This window comes from Malaclemys terrapin, chromosome 4, assembly GCF_027887155.1.
Source record: "Malaclemys terrapin pileata isolate rMalTer1 chromosome 4, rMalTer1.hap1, whole genome shotgun sequence".
Lineage (NCBI taxonomy): Eukaryota > Metazoa > Chordata > Testudines > Emydidae > Malaclemys > Malaclemys terrapin.
The window spans coordinates 116880964-116901400 of NC_071508.1; positions in this window are offsets into that span (position 1 = coordinate 116880964).

Here is a 20437-nt window from a genome sequence, read left to right on the forward strand (position 1 = left end):
TCGGATGCATATAGAGTGGAATAATAAGCGATGGTCACATAAATACCACCCTATACCGGAAATCTACTGACCGCTACACTTACCTACATGCCTCCAGCTTCCATCCAGGACACACCACACGATCCATTGTCTACAGCCAAGCTCTAAGATATAACCGCATTTGCTCCAATCCCTCAGATAGAGACAAGCACCTACAAGATCTCTATCAAGCATTCTTAAAACTACAATACCCACCTGCTGAAGTGAAAAAACAGATTGACAGAGCCAGACGAGTACCCAGAAGTCACCTCCTACAAGACAGGCCCAACAAAGAAAATAACAGAACACCACTAGCTGTCACCTTCAACCCCCAACTAAAACCTCTCCAGCGCATCATCAGAGATCTACAACCTATCCTGAAAGATGATCCTTTACTCTCACAGATCTTGGGAGGCAGGCCAGTCCTCGCTTACAGACAACCCCCCAACCTGAAGCAAATACTCACCAGCAACTACACACCACACCACAGAAACACCAACCCAGGAACCTATCCCTGTAGCAAACCTCGTTGTCTACTCTGTCCCCATATCTACTCTGGCAACAGCATCAGAGGACCCAACCACATCAGCCACACCATCAAGGGCTCATTCACCTGCACATCCACTAATGTTATATATGCCATCATGTGCCAGCAATGCCCCTCTGCCATGTACATTGACCAAACCGGACAGTCCCTCTGCAAAAGAATAAATGGACACAAATTGGACATCAGGAATGGTAACATACATAAGGCAGTAAGTGAACACTTCAATCTCCCTGGTCATTCTATTACAGATTTAAAAGTCACTATCATTGAACAAAAAAACTTCAGAAACAGATTTCAAAGAGAAACAGCAGAACTAAAATTCATTTGCAAATTCAACACCATTAATCTGGGCTTGAATAGGGACTGGGAGTGGCTGGCTCATTACAGAAGCAGCTTTTGCTCTCCTGGAATTGACACCTCCTCATTTATTATTGGGAGTGGACTACATCCACCCTGATTGAATTGGCCCTGTCAACACTGGTTCTCCACTTGCGAAGTAACTCCCTGCTCTCCATGTGTCAGTATATAATGCCTGCATCTGTAACTTTCACTCTATGCATCCGAAGAAGTGAGGTTTTTACTCACGAAAGCTTATGCCCAAATAAATCTGTTAGTCTTTAAGGTGCCACCAGACTCCTTGTTGTTTTTGTAGATACAGACTAACACGGCTACCCCCTGATACTTGCCACTCTCCTCTTTAGGTTGGTTGTAGTAGACCTGATTTGAGTCACTCGCAGATACTCAAGGTGTTTAAGGATAATGTAATTTTTATCATCCTGTGCCTGGTTTGTTCCTGGAGGTCTTAACTCTTGCATCCTATACTCTTGAAGGGCTTTGCATTTTCTTTTAGTGGCAATCCTTGCTTTCCAGGAGAGGGAAGTGGTGCTTGTGGTAGTTAACAGCGTGCTTTTAATGGACTGTAACTAACAAAGTACGAGATGTGTTAACTAAATGAGGCCAGAAAAAGGAAATTTGGGATTTTATTAAGAAAACACAAATACCTGTCACTACCTAGCTCTTTTTGCATACATTCATGTGAACCTCCCCACTGCCACTTACAATAGATGGAAACACTGGATCTTCCCTGTTTATCCTGAAACTGTAAACTTGCACCTAAAGTCAACCAGGCAATGTTTTCTTGGATGGATTAGTGAGAAACTAAAAAGAATGAACCATCACTCAGCTCATGAAATTGTGAAGTTTGCATTAAAAGCACAGAGTCAGTGCTGAGTGAGAGATGAAACAAAACCCAGTACAGGTGATGGTGGATAACATCAGGCTGCTGCATCAGAGATGTTCCTGAGGAAGCCTCTATGAGTAAGGCTGCGAGTTTGTGTCAGAGGTCACAGATTCCGTGAACTTCCTGTGACCTCCGTGACTTCTGCAGTGGCCAGCGTGCCTGGCTCAGGGGCAGCTCAGGCAGCCACTGTGCCAGGCACACCAGTCGCTTCTGGGCAGCCTCAGGCCCCCGCACCTCCCCACCTCCCATCAGCAGAGTTTGGGAGGGGGCAAGGGGTTGGGGTAAGGGATGGGGTGAAGTGGGCTCTGGGCGGTGCTTACCTGGGGGGCTCCCCAGAAGTGGTGACATCCCCCTCGCTCAGCTGCTAGGCGGAGGCGTGGCCAGGCAGTTCTGCTCGCTGTCTCCACCCAGAGCACTGGCTTTGCAGCTCCCATCGTCCGGGAACCTCTCCAACCCCCTGCTCCTTCCCACACCCAAACTCTGCTGCAGCTGGTGGTGGAAGGCGCGGAGCCAGATAGGGAGCTTGCTGGCCCTGACAACCCCTCCCAGCACCAGCAGGGATCCTGGGCTGCCTGCCACCGCCCGCCCCTCCCCCCCAAGCAGCCAGACTGCCCTTCCCCAGCACCTGCAGAGCCCCTGGGCAGTCCCATTATCCACCCCCTCCCCCAAGTTTTATTCACTGGTATTTTTAGTAAAAGTCATGGACAGGTCATGGGCCATGAATTTTTGTTTACAGCCTGTGATCTGTCCATGACTTTTACTAAAAATACCCATGACTAAAATGTAGCTTTATCTATGAGTGTGTTACAGTGCATTTTTAAACCCTCAGCAGCAAGTCTCAGATCCCAGTTCTAAGGACTTGTGCTTGTGCTGCAGCACTAAAAACAGCAGTGTAGATGTTTGGGCTCTGAAGCCCATCTCCTAAGCTCCACACTGAGCTACAATGCCTACTCTACTATGTCTAGCACCGTAGTGTGAGCCTGAGTCTGTAGACTCGGGCTCTGAGACTTGCTGCTCTGGGTTTTAACCTGCACTGTAGACAGACCCTCAGATAGCCACTTCTCATCTCTTGGCTCATTCCCAGTTTTACACAGGATTGTGATAATCTACGGTGGCTTGGTCTTTGGAGCAGTAGCATCAAGAGTGGGGAGACAATGTTAGTGACACATTCTACTCCTCAAGGAAACCGCATGGTCAAGACCAATGGTGGTAAGAAGATGCTGATCACACTCATCCACCCCCCCTTGAAACATTAGAACCCTGAAATGTTTCCTGTTGATGTTTAAATCAGCTAGTGACCCCCTCTTCTTTTCAGATGCAGTGAGAGCAGGGCCGGTGCTACCATTTAGGCCAACTAGGTGGTTGCCAAGGGCGCCAAGATTTGGGAGCGCCAAAAAGCGGCGCCCCCAATTTTTTTTTTACACTGTTCCAGCGGCCGCTGCGCTAGGAGAGAGAAGGAGTCTGAGCCGCAAACCATGTCAGCGCACCACGTCAGCTCTGCCCAGCCACCGGCGCCCCTGCCGGCAATGAGAAGAATCGCATGGGATGGAGCGGCCGCTGCCCTGGGAGGGAGAGGGAGTCTGAGCCGCCAGCAGGCAGCCCAGGGATTCCCCTGTGTCAGCGCGCCGCTGGCTGGCAGCCCAGGGGTTCCCCTGTGTCAGCACGCCGCCGGTAGCCCAGGGGTTCCCCTGTGTCAGCACGCTGCAGCAGACTCCCTCTCCCTCCCAGCGCAGCGGCAGCTCCATCCCATGCGATTCTTCTCATTGCTGGCGGGGGCGCCAGCGGCTGGGCAGAGCTCCGCAGCTCTGCTTAGCGCATGTGGCACGAGCCCAGTGATGGGCGTGACAGCAGGGCTTCTGGAGGAAAGGGGCGGCTGCCTCCTGGCTCAGCCTCCATGGTCAGCCCCAGCGGGGGGCATGGAGAAGAAAAGAGCAGTGGTCTGGTGGAGCGGAGGAAGAAAGAGGACCCCGATGCCCGTCCCTTGGGCAAGGTAAGCGCTTCCCCACAGCTCGGCCTCAGGCGCCTTTGCTTCTGCCCCCTTGGTCCTTGGCTGGTCCCTGCTCCTGCTCCCCTTGTGCGTGGGCAGCTGGAGAGGACGGCAGCCTGCAGGGCTGAGCTGCCCCAGTGCCCCCCTTTCCGCTCCAGCCTCTGTCATGCCTGGTATCTGAGTTCAGGGCTGCCCGGGGGGGGGAGGGGCAAGTGGGGCAATTTGCCCTGGGCCCCGCAGGGGCCCCCACAAGTATGTCGGAGGCGCCCTCTGCCCCATGAGTATGTCAGAGGCTCCTGGGAGAGCGGGTAAGCAGCATGGTAAGGGGCCCGGGCCAGGCACCCGCCTGACCCCATCCCCAATAGCCCTGACCCCCAGCTCCGAGCCCAGCCCCTCTGAGCTGGAAACCCCCCGACCCCATCCCCCCCACAGCCCTGACTCCCAACTCTGAGCTCAGCCCCTCTGAGCCGGGCACCCCCCGACCCCATCCTCCCCACAGCCCTGACCCTCAGCTCCGAGCCCAACCCCTCTGAGCTGGACACCCCCCTGAGCCCAGCCCCTGTGAGCCGGGCACCCCCGAACCCAGAGCCCAGCTCCACACCCAGCCCTGGCCAACAGCAGCACCACTCCCAGGCAGCGACAGCCCATTGGTACCAACCATCACCATCACCCAGCAACAGCCCATTATGTAATTGCAAAAGTATACATACCATTACAGCTTTTAATGTTTTTAAAGAATGTATTTAGTGTATTTTCAAATTATTACAAATTAATTTTTGAATGTATTTCACTAGTTATTTTTTACATTTCCAAATACATGTTACTACAGTATTGCAAGTTTTTTTTTTTATGGAAGGGGCCCCCGAAATTGCTTTGCCCCAGGCCCCCTGAATCCTCTGGGTGGCCCTGGAACATGACATTGCTCACAGCATTGACTTGGAGGAACTTGTTTCTAAATTTGCTAAACTTAAAGCGCAGAAACATAAATTCTAAATTATAACATGTTACTCTGTGACCATGTATTGTGTATAATGTATGTGATTTAAGGTGGAAGTTTCGCCTAGGGCGCAAAATATCCTTGCACCGGCCCTGAGTGAGAGTCTGGTGTGGCGTGGCTTTGGCTGCCAATCCAGCCATCCCCTCTAGAGACAGATCTCACTCCAACCTGATCATTCTTGCTTTCTTGCCCTACGTGAGGCTGAGGAACACCAGCAACAGAAGCAGTCACAGCCTGTAACAGCTGCTCCAGGAGCGTAAGCAGTTTGTCTGTACTATCGCAACTCAAAGAGGTGAAACAAAACAGCTGACAAGTTAAATATGACCTAGAGAACAGGAAGAGAAAAGGAAGCAAATGTAGGGATGATGAAAAGGAAAAAGCTTGAGTAGATGGTCCCAATGGTCTCTCTCTCTCTCTCTCTCTCTCTCTCTTTCTTTCTCTATTTATCTAGTTGTTGTCATATTGGAGTTATTCTCATTATCCCCAGTTGTCCCAAACTCTGAAAATGCCCTGCTGTCTTGAAGCAATTAATAAAGCCCTTTAAAGGCATCAAACAACAAGTTTTCTTCTCTCTCCCCCCCCCCCCCCCCCAGTGGGATAAGAACATAGGGAAACAGCTTCATTATTTCTTCAACTCTTTTCTGCTGTTTGTTTTCTGGGAGCAGAGGCATTATTTTAGCAACATGTTATTCTAAATAGGAAGCCTGGGACATGAAAGGTTAAGCAGTACAGAAGGTCTTCCACCTCAGTGCAGAACACAGCGAGTCAATAATGCTTCGAACCAGTGGTAATGAGCTATTCCTGCTCTTGTCCCTCCAAGTGTTCTTAATGCTATTAATATGTAGCTGGCTGTAAATGAAAGCAAAGGTTGGGGAAAAAATACGGGTTACACAATTACAATAAAAGGAACCCAGAGACTAAAGCCAAAAGGAAAACGCTGTAGATGGTGGCAGAGATGTTCAGTTCAATTATTTCCAGACTCCACTGAAAAACTGGTTTAATTACAGTAAGCCCTTATTGCTGGCCAGTCATTTGGTTACAATCAGCTTGTTGTCATTTAACAGAAGGGCTAGCAAATGTCACCAGGCAACACTGTTATCTATCAATGTACTTAAGGTTGTAGGAGGGATCGGTGTGTGGGGGTTTTTTTGTTTTTGTTTTTTCTGACTAGTTGAGATAAAATAAAAACTGGGAGATGTGATTCCCAGTGTGGGTAGACAGACCTGTGCTAACTCCCCTTGCGCTTGCATGATCAAACTAGCAGTGTGGACTAGCAGCATGGACACTGGCTCAGGCTAGATACCTGAGCTTGGCCTCAGGCGGACTTGGAATCGGGCACCTAGTCCAAGCTGCCACCAGTGCAGCAACAGCCATGCTGCTATTTTTAGTACGGTATCTGGAGCTGAGGTAGCCCAATTTGTATACCTGTACTGGGAATCACACTTCCCAAATGCAGTGTAGACTTAACTTAAGGGTCTCCATAACTGGACCCAAATTTCGCAGCTTATGTCCATCTCTGCTAAGAAACCTACAAAGCCCTTCACAAAACTTCACTGATCAAGTCTGGCCTCTCCCCTCTATGGAAGAGAGCTATCTCCATTTAACAGATGGGTGGGGTGGGGTGAACTGAATCACAAAGAGGTTAAATCAAACACTGTCGGAGATGGTTGCCTAAACTGGAGGACCTAAATCCACATCTAGGCATCTTACGTGTTGTATGGATTTTTTTCAGAGATGCGAGTGTGACAGATACTGCAAACATATGCAATATCTTTGGGGGGTTGTATATCAAGTTTATGTATCACTGTGGGCCAGGGATTGTATGGAACTCTGGAGGGGGTGGGGGGTGTTATCAGAGCTCCTCCAGGAACCAAAAACAGTGGGGGTGATTAAGGTGAATCACTCTAGGTCATCAACAGATCCAGAGAGGTAACACACCACGTGAAGGCTTACATATACTACTCAAAGTGGGATTTCCCAGAGACAAACAGAGAAAAAGGGCTTTTTGATATAAAAAGGTTGGGTTTAAACTGACTCAGGGCCTTCTTTCTGATGCCACAAATGGGCCTCAATTCTTTGGGATGGGTTGGAAAGACTTAGGGCCCCATAAGACTGGTGACCGCTGATAAGCTTTTAGCATGTGTATAGTAACTTTTAAAAAAGTTTTCTTTGTAATGCTTTTACTTTAAGAATAAAGGGGCTTGCTTAAGAGCTATGTGGTAACTTGTGACTGTTGGCAATACACTGTTCATAGCTCTCAGAGAGAAAGCAATGCACGGATGCTGGCCTTTAGGCAGACTGGCTTGCTGGGGATATCACAGTGTAAGGCAGGAAGCTGAGCAGCCTGAAAACCCCCAGCAAGGAGGGAGAGAGATGTGGGTCTCTGCCCAAGAGGTGATAGCAGGGAGCTGGAAACCTTGAGTGGGTGCCCTTGAGGGACTATAGAGGAGGGGAGTACAGGTGCAGTTTTGCTGAAACTGTGACACTGAGCACCTGCAACTGTCATTGATTTCAGTGGAAGTTATCGGTGCTCAGTACTTCTGAAAATCAGGCCAATGTGTTTGTTACAATGTCTGGATGGATTTATGACTGAGAGTGCCTATCTTAAGGCAAACTGTCAAAAAACAGGGCAGACATGCCAAACTGGTGCTGTGTTCTATAATTCGATTTCACCAAGCCAGTAACAAATGAGAACTCCTGGATCACTGTACCAGTCTTACCGTGGAGTCCCAGACAGTCCCCTTAGACTCTCCAGTCTATCTCGTCACCCAGAAAAAACTGGACTTTGCAATAAAAGGTCACTTACACAAAAAATCTCACCACACTTAGGTGGAGACTAGTCACTTACTTCAGTGTTTAGTGTTTTTGTTGTGTGGTGTATGGTTGCTGGTGAGTATGTGCTTCAGGTTAGGGGGCTGTCTGTAAAGGGGCTGAACTTTGTGACTTTGTCCTCACCCACAACTATTTCACATTTGGGGACAATATATACCTTCAAGTCAGCGGCACTGCTATGGGTACCCGCATGGCTCTGCAGTATGCCAACATTTTTATGGCTGACTTAGAACAACGCTTCCTTAGCTCTCATCCCCTAATGCCCCTACTCTTCTTGCACTACATTGATGACATCTTCATCATCTGGACCCATGGAAAAGAAGCCCTTGAGGAATTCCATCATGATTTCAACAATTTCCATCCCACCATCAACCTCTGCCTAGACCAATCCACACAAGTGGTCCATTTCCTGGACACTTTTGTGCTAATAAGCGATGGTCACATAAACACCACCCTATAATGGAAACCTACTGACCACTATACTTATCTACATGCCTCCAGCTTCTATCCAGGACACACCACACAATCCATTGTCTACAGCCAAGCTCTAAGATACAACCGCATTTGCTCCAATCCCTCAGACAAACACCTACAAGATCTCTATCAAACATTCTTAAAACTACAATACCCACCTGCTGAAGTGAAAAAAAAACAGATTGACAGAGCCAGAAGGGTACCCAGAAGTCACCTACTACAGGACAGGCCCAACAAAGAAAATAACAGAACGCCACTAGCCGTTACCTTCAACCCCCAACTAAAACCTCTCCAGCGCATCATTGAAGATCTACAACCTATCCTGAAAGATGATCCCTCACTCTCACAGGTCTTGGGAGACAAACCAGTCCTTGCATCCCCCCAACCTGAAGCAAATACTCACCAGCAAACACACAAACCCAGGAACCTATCCTTGCAACAAAGCCCGATGCCAACTCTGTCCACCTATTTATTCAAATGACACCATCATAGGACCTAATCACATTAGCCACGCCATCAGGGGCTCATTCACCTGCACATCTACCAATGTGATATATGCCATCATGGGCCAGCAATGCCCCTCTGCCATGTACATTGGCCAGACCGGACAGTTTCTAGGCAAAAGAATAAATGGACACAAATCTGACATCAGGAATCATAATATTAAAAAACCAGTAGGAGACCACTTCAACCTCTCTGGTCACTCAGTAACAGATTTAAAGGTGGCAATTTTGCAACAGAAAAGCTTAAAACCAGACTCCACGAGAAACTGCTGAGCTTGAATTAATATGCAAACTAGATACCATTAACTTGGGTTTGAATAGCGACTGGGAGTGGCTGGGTCATTACACATATTGAATCTATTTCCCCATGTTAAATATCCTCACACCTTGTTGTCAACTGTCTAAAATGGGCCATCTTGATTATCACTACAAAAGTTTTTTTTTTCCTGCTGATAATACCTCATCTTAATTAGGTATTATTAGCCTCTTACAGTTGGTATGGCTACTTCCACCTTTTCATGTTCTCTGTATGTTTATATATTTCTTACTATATGTTCCATTCTATGCATCTGATGAAGTGGGCTGCAGCCCATGAAAGCTTATGCTCAAATAAATTTGTTAGTCTCTAAGGTGTCACAAGTACTCCTGTTCTTTTTGCGGATACAGACTAACACGGCTGCTAGTCTGAAACCTATAAATTTTTTAGCAGCTGAGCGATGGCTCTTCAGAGGACTTGGAGGTTCTGGAGATCGACAGCTCCAAAGGGGTGAGAGGATTGGGCCCGATCTGTTTTTGCCCAGACCCAAAACCAGATGCTCATCAGAATGCTGAAACAGAGGGGGATGCTTATTCTGTAGGCCTGTACTATCTACAGTTGAGGGAGAAATTCGGTATTAAGCCTGTGCAAGTTCATAACCGTAAAACCATGATGCGTGCAATTGTGTGAGTTGCTGTGCAGGGAATCATCAAGCACTGCCTGAGAGAGAAACAAAATGAGGATTGTCCTGGGTACACCATAGATGCCTCCAGTCAGAGGCATCGTGCCTGCGTGTACTGGTCTTTAGATGATGTGAACTGTAAAATTAAAGAAATTAGCAGTAGTAGGTGTATGGAGAGTGTTAAATATAATCATCACATTGGGATACATGCTGCGGTGCCTCTGTTTAACCCAGGAACATTTAGCTCTAGGGCAGGGGTTGGCAATGTTTGGCATGCGACTCGCCAGGGTAAGCACCCTGGCGGGCTGGGACAGTTTTATTTACCTGCTGATGCGGCAGGTTCGGCCGATCGCGGCCCCCACTGGCTGCGGTTTGCCATCCTGGGCCAATAGGGACGGCGAGAAGCGGCGCGGGCGAGTGATGTGCTAGCCGGGGCTTCTCGCCACCCCCATTGGCCCGGGATGGCGAACCGCGGCCAGTGGGGGCCGCGATCGGCCGAACCTGCCACGTCAGCAGGTAAATAAAAGTGGCCCGGCCCGCCAGGTGTTTACCCTGGTGAGCCGCGTGCTGAACGTTGCCGACCCCAGCTGTAGGGGCAGAATTAGTGGACAAAGTGACAGAGGCTGAGGACCCAAATAGTATTTTAGATGAACTCATCAAACAGAAGGATAAATGTTTAATGCAAAATGTTGAACATCTTCTTTCAGCAAATTACAAAATCTTGCTAAGAAAAAACACTAGAAGTTAGAGCGTGTTTTGGGAACAAAACAGGGTGTGTTGTAAAATAAAATAAAGATGCATGTTTTAAATAAAATGTCACTTGACAATAAGGGTGAAAAGTATGGTTTTTATTAAATTCAAGGGGTGTGGGGCTTGTCAAAAGAGAAGTACGTTGCCCCTGTAATATACTTGTAGTTGGGTTACAGGTTGTCAACAACAACAACGAGAGATATATGGGCAGCCTGTTCCTCTAACAAGGACCCCTCACCCCTGACGCTTGTACATGCGGTATATAGGCTGTTGGGGCATCTGGACCATTGCAAAACAGCCCCAGAACCCCCTTTAAATCACACCATCTTCCGCTTTGTCTGTACCTTTTCATTTTCCTCCAGGCCCTCTGCCTTAGGACTTAATCATGACACCTCTGATTTCAACAATGTCTCAGGTCTCTTGTCTACTGATTTATATTATTTAATGCTGTACAGCATTTAGGTTACAGTTTGCATCAAAGTGTTATATAAAAACAAAAAAATAATTCTCTAGGATCCCCAGACAAGGTAATAATAAACAAAATTGTGATTGTTGCTTTGCAGGCCCTACTACAAAGTATCTCCATGTATGTAACCCTGCAATGTTTTTGTTAATCTTATTTATTATTTCTGATAGACAGTTGGATGGGGGAGATAATACCTCATAAAGTGGAAGTGTTTCTAAATGACAAACACTTGCCTGGGCTAAAGCATAACAATAAAAAAAATAATAATAATAAAATAAAAGGGCTAACTACAGAACTGTTTAAATAAGTTATCAATATTCCCCCTAAAATTCAGGACACCACTCTTATCCCTGTGTCCTGCTCTCTATCGTTGTGTCTTTTGTCTTTTTTTTTTTTTTTTCAAGGAAGTGTTAAAAGTGGAAGCGCATGCTGTCAAGCGTGCATGAATATGCACACCTATCTGGGGGTGGATAGGTCAATGCTTTAAAAACAGACTAACACTATATTTTTGTCCTCTGGTCAATTCAATTAAGTTAAACTCTAAAAAGCAAACTAACACATTTTTAAGAACACCTTTAATCATGTCTTTTTAAGTCTTATTTTATTATTGTAAACCCTTCCTTGCACATGCTAAAGCAATGATATTTGTCTTTGGTTAACATTTGAAAAAACAGTAGAAAAGAAGAATGTGTGTGTGGGGATGGGAGACTCCTTATCTCCATTTAAAAAAAAAAAAAAAGTTTACTGTTTCACACAAGCAGCTTTTTCTTGTGTTTTGTATAAATCTAAACTTTAAAACTTGGGGGATTTAACTGTACCCTAATTTTTAAAGCTTTCCTTACAATTTACAGGTAAAGTTGTTTTTGTTCTGTTATCTTTTTGTATTCATTTATGTATTAAGTCCATACAAACAGTTAAAAAATAGCTTGTACCTTACCTATTTCTCACCCCACGGGCTGCAAACATTTAAGAACAAAAACAGTCTAATAATGCAACAGAAAAATTCATACTAAAATCTAAAATTCCTAAGTAAATGAAAGCTTAATATAACAGTCACTTGTATTTGTTAATAAGTGTGTGTGTTTGTGGGGGGGAGACACCGTCTTCTTCTCTCTAATCCACTAACTCAAAGAGTGTGCTTCAAATTGTCCTTACTAAAAAATGACCAATGTTAGCAAAAACATAGGGGAAAACCTTTTTAAAATTATTATTACTATAAGTTACTTTGATAAATTGGTTGTCTCTGGTTTTAACCCTGGGGTTTTTCTGCATGCTCATTTTTTATTACACCACATATGTAAAAGTGTTAAATGAAGGGTTGTTTCTTTAAATAGGCTTGTCTTTTCAAGTGTTTATAAAATATATCTTTATTCCTTTACAAAGCTTAATATAATGTTCACTTGAATTTGTTAAAATGGGAGGTAGGGGGAGAAGCAGTCTTCTCATCTCTGATCCACTGACTGACAAAAGCTGTTTTTGCTAACTGTGCTTTTGTTGCAGTTTTAAAATTGTCCTCAGTAAAAAATAATCAATGTTAGCAAAATCATAGGGGAAAACCTTTTTTTATCACTATAAATTACTTTTATAAACTGGTTGTGTGTGTGTGTGTGTGTGTGTGTGTGTGTGGTTTTAACCCTGGGGTTTTTCTGCATGCTATTTTTTTTATTAAATCACATATGTACAAGTGCTAAATGAAGGGATGTTTCTTCCAATACTCTTGTCTTTCAACGAGGTCTTTCTAATCCACTAACTTAGAAAGGCTGTTTCATATTGTCCTCACTAAAGAATGATCAATGTTAGCAAAAACATAAGAGAACTTTATTTTTTATTACTATAAATTATGTTGATAAACTGGTTGTCTGTAGCTTTAACCCTGGGGTGTTAAACAAAGGGTTGTTTCTTCAAAGAGAATTGTCTTTTCAAGTGTTCATAAAATATAGCTTTATTCCTTTACAAAACGTAATATAATTTTTACTTGCATTTGTTAAAAAGTTGGAAAAGAAACTTCTTATCTCCCTGTTCTGGGCATTTAACAGTCTTCTTTATCTCTAATTCATTAGCCAACAAAGCTGTTTTTGCTGCAGCTTCAAATTGTCCTCATTAAAAACATGGGGAAAAACATTTAAAAACTGTTTGTTAGTAAGTACTTAGGTGCTTTAATAAAGGTTAAAACCATATATAAAAGTGCTACATGGTGAGAAAGATGCTTGGGCGGTCTGTTTTTTTTTTTAAGATAAGAATAAGGCAGTTAAAGGGGGTGTATGATGAAGTGGGAATGTTCTTAATGTTTTCCTTGAATACTGAGTGGGGAGTATTGACCTGGGAAGGTTGCAGGGGAGTTTTGCTGGACTGTCTGCATTGGGGATGGGAGACTTTCCTTGAGGGAAGATACCTGATCATGTAACATGAGAACCCAGGAGGGAGGTTGGAGGCCAGGTGACACTTTTGCCCGGGGAAACTGGACAAAGGGTGGGAGAGGAACCGGGAGGAGGCTGAGTGAGATGGCTGGAGGGAGTTTCAGTTTGGGGCTGGCTGGAAAATGGCTGGAAAATGGAGGGGCTCTGGCCTCCCTCCCTCCCCCCACCCCAAGATGGACCTAACTGAGGGGGTCCTGTTGTCTCTACCTGCAAGACCTGTCTTGGACTGTGTTCCTGTCGTCTGTTTTACTGGCTGACTGAGAATCATGGTGAGTCGCAGGAAGCTGGGGGTGCAGGGCCTTGTCTCCCCCCAACTCTGTGACAGGGGGCAGTGAGGGGAGGGGTGGGGACGGAAGGGAGATGGCTCCTGTTTAAATTTCTTGGGACGATAGAATTGGTTCAGGAAAATATATTCTATGACGCAGCTGTAGAACAGCTTCTGATTGGTCTAACCCAGAGGCAGAGATAGCTGGCCTGAGGGGCTGTGAGCCTGCAAAGCCCTCTCTTTCCCCAGGTACAGCTGCAAGGGTAAGGTTATTGCTTCTCTCTCTCTCCCCCGTCCCTGCATACTTACCTCTTTCACTAACAGAAAAAAAGGATCTTTCTCACTCAACCATGTAATGTCCTCACTAACAATGAAGGCTTTTTTTACCGTGTGCTTAGTAACCAAGCTCCACTTTATAAAAAATGTAAAAATTCCCTTTATTCTGCCATGTGCTCTCTTTTAACCTAATAACCTATCTTTATATTTTTCTTTTTCATATTTCAAAATAATTCTTTTTCAATGCTCTTTTCTTAACCTACCTTTATATTTTCCTCTTTTATTTCAAAATGGCTCCTGTTTAGAGAGAGACTTTTTTAAATTCTAACAAAAAAGGATCTTTTCATCATGTGCTTACTGACCTTTAAAACGATTGCTGTTTTCTTCTATTTAAAATAAACTTTCTTTCCTTTTTCCCTCTAAACCTAACCAAAATCTTGCTTTTTGTAAATCTTTCAAAACCAGCCTCTAGTCTTTCATACTTTTTTCTCTAAACTTTTCAAAACACAAGCACACAACATTCCCCCATCCAAAAATAATAATACATTTTTTTCTTCAAAATGGCCGACGGCTAAACCTAACAAAATTTTTTTTTTAAACTTCTTTCCTTTAAGCTCTCTCACAATATCCAGCCAAATGTATCAAAGCACAAGCATGCAACATTCCTCTGTCCAAACATAATTAAAAAAAAAATCGAAATGGCCGATGGTTCCAAACCTGTACATGAATGAAAATGGAGATGGAGGGTGGGACATAAGCCCTAAACGGGGCATGGAAATCTGTCAAACATGGTGATTAATACTATCATTATACTACTGTCATCAGATGTTCAGCTGCGTGCGTGTGTTCTCTCTGCGTGCTGCACTGGCTCTGGCCAGATAGCCCGTACAACAGGCTCTGATTGAACTGCCCAATAAGACCACAAGACTTGGTTTAGTAGCATAGGCGTCCAGCCGACAAAGCACAGTGCTAATACCCTGGGTGAATGGTTACAGGTACACTAACACGTGTATGCCTGTGACAATGAACGCAGCTCAGTCAGTGACGTGACTTTCCACTGTGCCCTAGGCAGGACAAAGGGTTAAGGCAAGGTATCCCAACATTTACAGACTGAGACAAACAATCTAGGATAAACAGCTTATGTATCACCTTACGCGTTTCATGACATGTTTGTTACCTCCCCTTGTACTTTCTTCCTGATCTTTCAGACAAAACGTCCCTATTCACCACCTGTCTTTGTACCTTTAGTCTGATGTTTCAGACAAAATATCACCCGCACTTTTGTCAAACCATTTTATCGTGTGCTATGTTGGGGTGTTCTTGTGCTGGCCTGCTGGAATGTGTTTACATATTCAGTATGTTGTAGCAATGCTAGCAATACCAGTGCCAAGTTTGTGTACTGGACACTGACTTGCAGGCAAGCATCTGCTTTTGACAGGGCCTGACTGTTGCTCATAACTTTTGCTGACTTTGGTTCAGGCCTTGCACCAGGCCCATGCTTCAGGCTCTTTCTTTCTACTACAGGTAGTGTTAGTACTGGATACTTTTATTAGAGAGTGGTGGGTTTTGTTTGGTTTTAAAAGAGTTAAAGGCATCACTTCTCCTCCTATCACCCAGAACATTCTGTTTCGTGCTGTCACTGGAAGGGGAAAAAAGGTGGGAAGGAAAATTGGTACCAGAACATTACCTGCAAGTTGGGAGCAGCAGATGGAGCTGCCATCATGAGAATTTGGGGAGAAAAATAGGGACCTACTTTAAGGTCTAGTCATTGTAGCACACAGCAGAGGTGGGTTTAATTCCTAGCTCTGACACAGACTCTGTGTGTCTTAGACATCTCACTTCACCTCAGTCTCTGAAAGAGGATTAGTAATGCTGGCATATGTCACATGAATGTGGCAAGACTGACTGATACTGACAAAGTGCTCTGAGATCTTTTCAGGGTAGGATGCTGTTTAAGGTGTATTACTGGGAAGAATCCACTATGGTACAGAGGCCTTAACAAGGGCTAGGTAAATCAAATGTAGAAACGCCATGCTCTGTCATGTTTTCACACACACTTGGGGCATGCTGGCACCAGACAACTAAGAACAAATATATATTTTGAAAATCAAGCTCTTTGTCCAAAAAGTAGATCAAGAGAAAACCATTCAGCAGCAAGTCTGATTTTTTTTTTCTCCCCTGCATTATATGAAATAACAGAAGAAAAGAGTTGAACCATTTGGCCATATTAAATCACCTTAAAGATTTAGACGTTTTAAGAAGCACTTGCCAACCTTCAAGATCTTATTTGGCATCAAATCCAAACAGCCAAATCAGTGTTTGAATGACATTTCTGCTTGTGAATCAAAAGCTATTAAAAATAGATGTCTCACCTCCTGTGCTGTCAAGATTGCACTTTTTTATGAGCTATTGTCAAGTTTGTCAAATGACAACTAATTGATGTTTAGATACTAAAATACTGTGTAGGTTCCTTGGTAACTTCTTGCTCCAAGCAACCTCCGGGGTCTAGCTAGATTTTGCAATGTTGAAGCCTTCTAAGGGCATTCTGATGGTGTTAGTCCATGCAAATGCTTTGTGAACTCAATTCGGAGACTGAGATGTAGATCCATAATTCTTACTACGCAGAGTGGAAGTTTTTTGTGTCAGGTTTTGCTGCAGCTGACTGTGGAGATGGAACGTATTATGAAATAGGTAATGAAACCTCTTTTTCAGTTGTGTGGCTATGTTTGCAGTTATGTTTTAAGTACTGATGAGTGGGATTTCAGTTCTGGTTCATATTTACACAAAATTCTGCTTTGGACAGCACTTTGAGATGAAGCAAGGACACCAGCTGTCTATCTCCAGTTTGCAGGGTCCTGCTGGATAGGTTAGGATTCCTGAGGTATGGGTTTAGTTCTGCCCTCTGCTGCTCCTCTCAAAAGGAGTAGCATGCATCTCTGTGTACACTGCAGAGGTAGTCGGCTTAGGAATTGCCCTCTAGGAGAGAGGTCAGAACATCCAGGGTTGGCTGGAAAACAAGAATTTGGTTTTGCAAAAAAGTCAAGATTTTGACATTTGTTTTCTTTCTGCAGCAGAGGAAAAACTAGGTCTTTCAAAACATTGGCGTGTGGGAGCAGGAAGCGATCAACTCATGAATAGCTCAGTGGTCAGGGTAATCATCTAGGATGTCAGAGACCTAGGTGCAGGTCTTTGTGCTGAATCAGAGACAGCAGGGACTTGAACTTATGTCTCCCATGTGAGCACACTAAACACCAGGCTATAGAGCTGATCTCTCCTGTTGGAGCTGTTCTGTTTCGTACAAATAATTAAATATTCATTGGTCCAGAGGGAGAGAGTATCAACATGTGACTCACTGGCTGGTGCATGCCTGGGTGGCTGGATGTGGCATAGCCAGCTCTCTTCCTTTATGCCTCTTGCTGATGCCGTTCTGGAAACCTGAGTCCAACATACCATTGATTTGTCTGGCAGCCTCATGCAGGAGGTTCAGCCTAACTTTGGACTTTTGGGCCTGCCAGCTGTTGGCTCAAAGATTTTCACATCCTCACCTTAGATGGGCCAGCAGTGGGATGCAGGCCTGCCCTATTCTCTGGGTTTCAGCCTAGATAAAGCAGATGAGGTCTGTTCAGACCCACTTATGTATCCCTAGGCTGCTTCCTGTCATGGCTTTTCTCAGTCATTTCCCCAGCTGACTCTTCCTCAAACAAAGGGGAGCCAAACTAGTTATGAAACAAAAAAGTTCTGCCCCAGGCCTAGCTGCCCCCAGTAGGGTCTGACAATTGGTCTCTGGCTATGCTGTAGCCCAGCTGATTCTTCCTTCAAGGCAATCACTGACCACAGCCATGTCGTCCTTCCCACAGATAGCTCAATAAGTCTGATCCCTCCCCCAGTCAGCCCCCACTGAGCCAGGCTTTTCCTCTAACTTCTCCCTCTGGGTTTGACACCTACTGCAGGTGTAGCAGGGCGAAGCTGTTTATGCCCACAGGCTCTCAATATCCCCTTGAGGCCCAGTGTGTGGTTGGTACACCCCATCACATAGACACTGATGCTATAATCCGATGGTGAGGGCAGAGCAAGGGATCAGGTGGAGCAGGCACTCAAACCTAGGTGTCCCATATCTCTAGCAAGTGTCCCCTGGAGTTTGGTCTCTGACTCCTGGACCTAAGAAAGTTCCTGATATTTTTATTGAAATCAATATGTTTCCATAAAAAAGTTGTTTTTGAGGAAACAGCATCATTTTCCAACAAAACAATTCCCAACCAGCTCTAGAGAACAATTCCCAACCAGCTCCTTGGAGCTGTGGTGCACTGACTCTTCCTCACCTTTGGCAAAGTGAGAGTTGCATTTCCCGCAGGTAGAAGTTACAGTAGCTTGGGTGAGAAATAAACCAGGCTTTGAGTAGAGTGTTCATAGTAGGCATAGAGAGGATTTGGAGAAGCTGCTGAAGAAGATTAGGTAGGTGAGGTAATGTCTTTCCCACCAACAGACAGTTCAATAAAAGAGAAGATTTTGAGTTTACACACAGCTCCTCTTCAGGTCTGGGAAACTTGCACAGAGAATGTCTAAACTGTTGTTAAATTTCTTCTTAACAATACCAAACAAAACAAAAACTTACCACAACCACTGAGCATCTCTAAGAGGCAATATTTCCCCACTTGCAAGGTTTTTAATTGCATTGTAGACATGCCCTGTCTCCAGGAAGAAATGCAAACAGTAAACAAACACCTGAAGTGGTATAGCGGAAGTTAGGTTTTTAAACAGCCATTAGTTCTCACTAATCATAGATAATATTATTAACAAAAACATGGGCTATTTTTAAAATGTTTTTTTTTCAGCAGACCTTTAATTTTTTCATCTCTTTCAGTTTATGAGCTGTTCTGTTCCACATTCAGCACAAAACAGCCTTCCAGGAGATTAAAAATAAGTGTCAGACCAAAGCTGTCATTAAAGCCTTCACTCTCAAAACCAGCCTGACATCAATAAGGTTCCTGTTTACTAGCATGATCGCTTGTTGTCGACTGTTTCAAATGCCAGAGCTCTTTTAAATACCACTAACGTTGCCAGCTCCTCATTTAAACACATATTAGTGAGGTAATCCTTCAGTCATAAACTTGCCACTAAGACATAAAGGGGATGATTGCTGACATTCTGTGCCCTTTTCAGAATTACCCAAGGGAAGGAATATAATGAATATCCCAGACTCGGAGTGACCCTGGACTCTTGATATAAAAGCAAAACAAAAAAAAAATTATGACAGCAGCTCCCCCCCCGCCACATTTCTTTTAATTCAAATCACTTGATAAAATAGTTTAGTCCATGAAGCATCTTGGCTTAGGTGCCTGCAGTCCTCATTAGCTGTCTATCAAGTTTGACATCTGATATAAGTTAGCTAGTTTGTGTGGGGTTGTGTGTGGTCTTCTCTCATTTCTGTTGAACGGACACCCACACAAGATGCACAACTAATTGACAATCCTCAAGCTGATTTACTACAACAGTCTGCAGTGCTGCCGGCACTAGTGGGCCCTGCTGAGATACAACTGTTTTGGTGCCAACTTCAATATAATATAAAATAAAAATTAATAAATTGCATCCCTTATCTCCCAAATGTAGGAAAATGTATTCGGCAAATCTGTATGTGTTAAGCAGATAAGCTCATTTGTAACAATGCTTTAATTAATTATCCTGAAAGCATGGGAACTGCAACTCTCCCTGGGCTAGCATCAGTGTGATATTATTTTATTATGTGTGTTTTGATTAGAAAGATCAGATTTTTAAATGTGCAAAATGGCTATTATGAAACAGCATGAGGCCATTGTATGTCTATCATCGGAGGAGTTTTAAAAACATGTATTTGTTAACCCCACAACACCCTGGGAAATTATTATTTCTCATGCAGGTAAACTGAGCAGCAGAGAAGTGAAGTGACTTTTCCAAGTTCATGCAGTCTGTCAAAGGTGTAGCTGTGAACAGAATTCAGGACCCTCACCTGGCTAGTTCAGACTGCCTGGATGATCCTGTTTGACTGATGCAGGTTTTGCAGGCGTATATGACTGCATGGATAATGGGACCCATGTAATTGCTATTACAAAAATTGAACAAAAATGGAACAAATTACAAAAAGTAATTACACCTCTATCCCGATATAACGCTTTCCTCGGGAGCCAAAAAATCTTACCATGTTATAGGTGAAACCACATTATATCGAACTTGCTTTGATCCGCTGGAGCGCACAGCCCGCCCCCACCGTGGAGCACTGCTTTACAGCATTATATCCAAATTCATGTTATATCGGGTCACGTTATATCGGGGTAGAGGTGTATATGCAAAAACAATGCTGATGAAGAGCATTGTTAGGGTGGTTAAACACTGGAATAAATTGCCTAGGGAGATTGTGGAATTTCCATCTCTGGAGATATTTAAGAGTAGGTTAGATAAATGTCTATCAGGGATGGTCTAGACAGTATTTGGTCCTGCCGTGCGGGCAGGGGACTGGACTCGATGACCTCTCGAGGTCCCTTCCAGTCCTAGAATCTATGAATCTATGAAAGAGCAGTTTGAATAATTACTGTCCCTTGACTGCTAGGAAGCTGAAGGACTCTGACCTTACCCTTGTGTCATAACACAATTGTGGTGAGTGAACGTCCAGTATATTATCCCTCCTTGCTCCTTTTCTTTGTCTGGGATCCTATATATTGCTCGGTTAGTCTATGTACCTATTTCACCCTAGTGT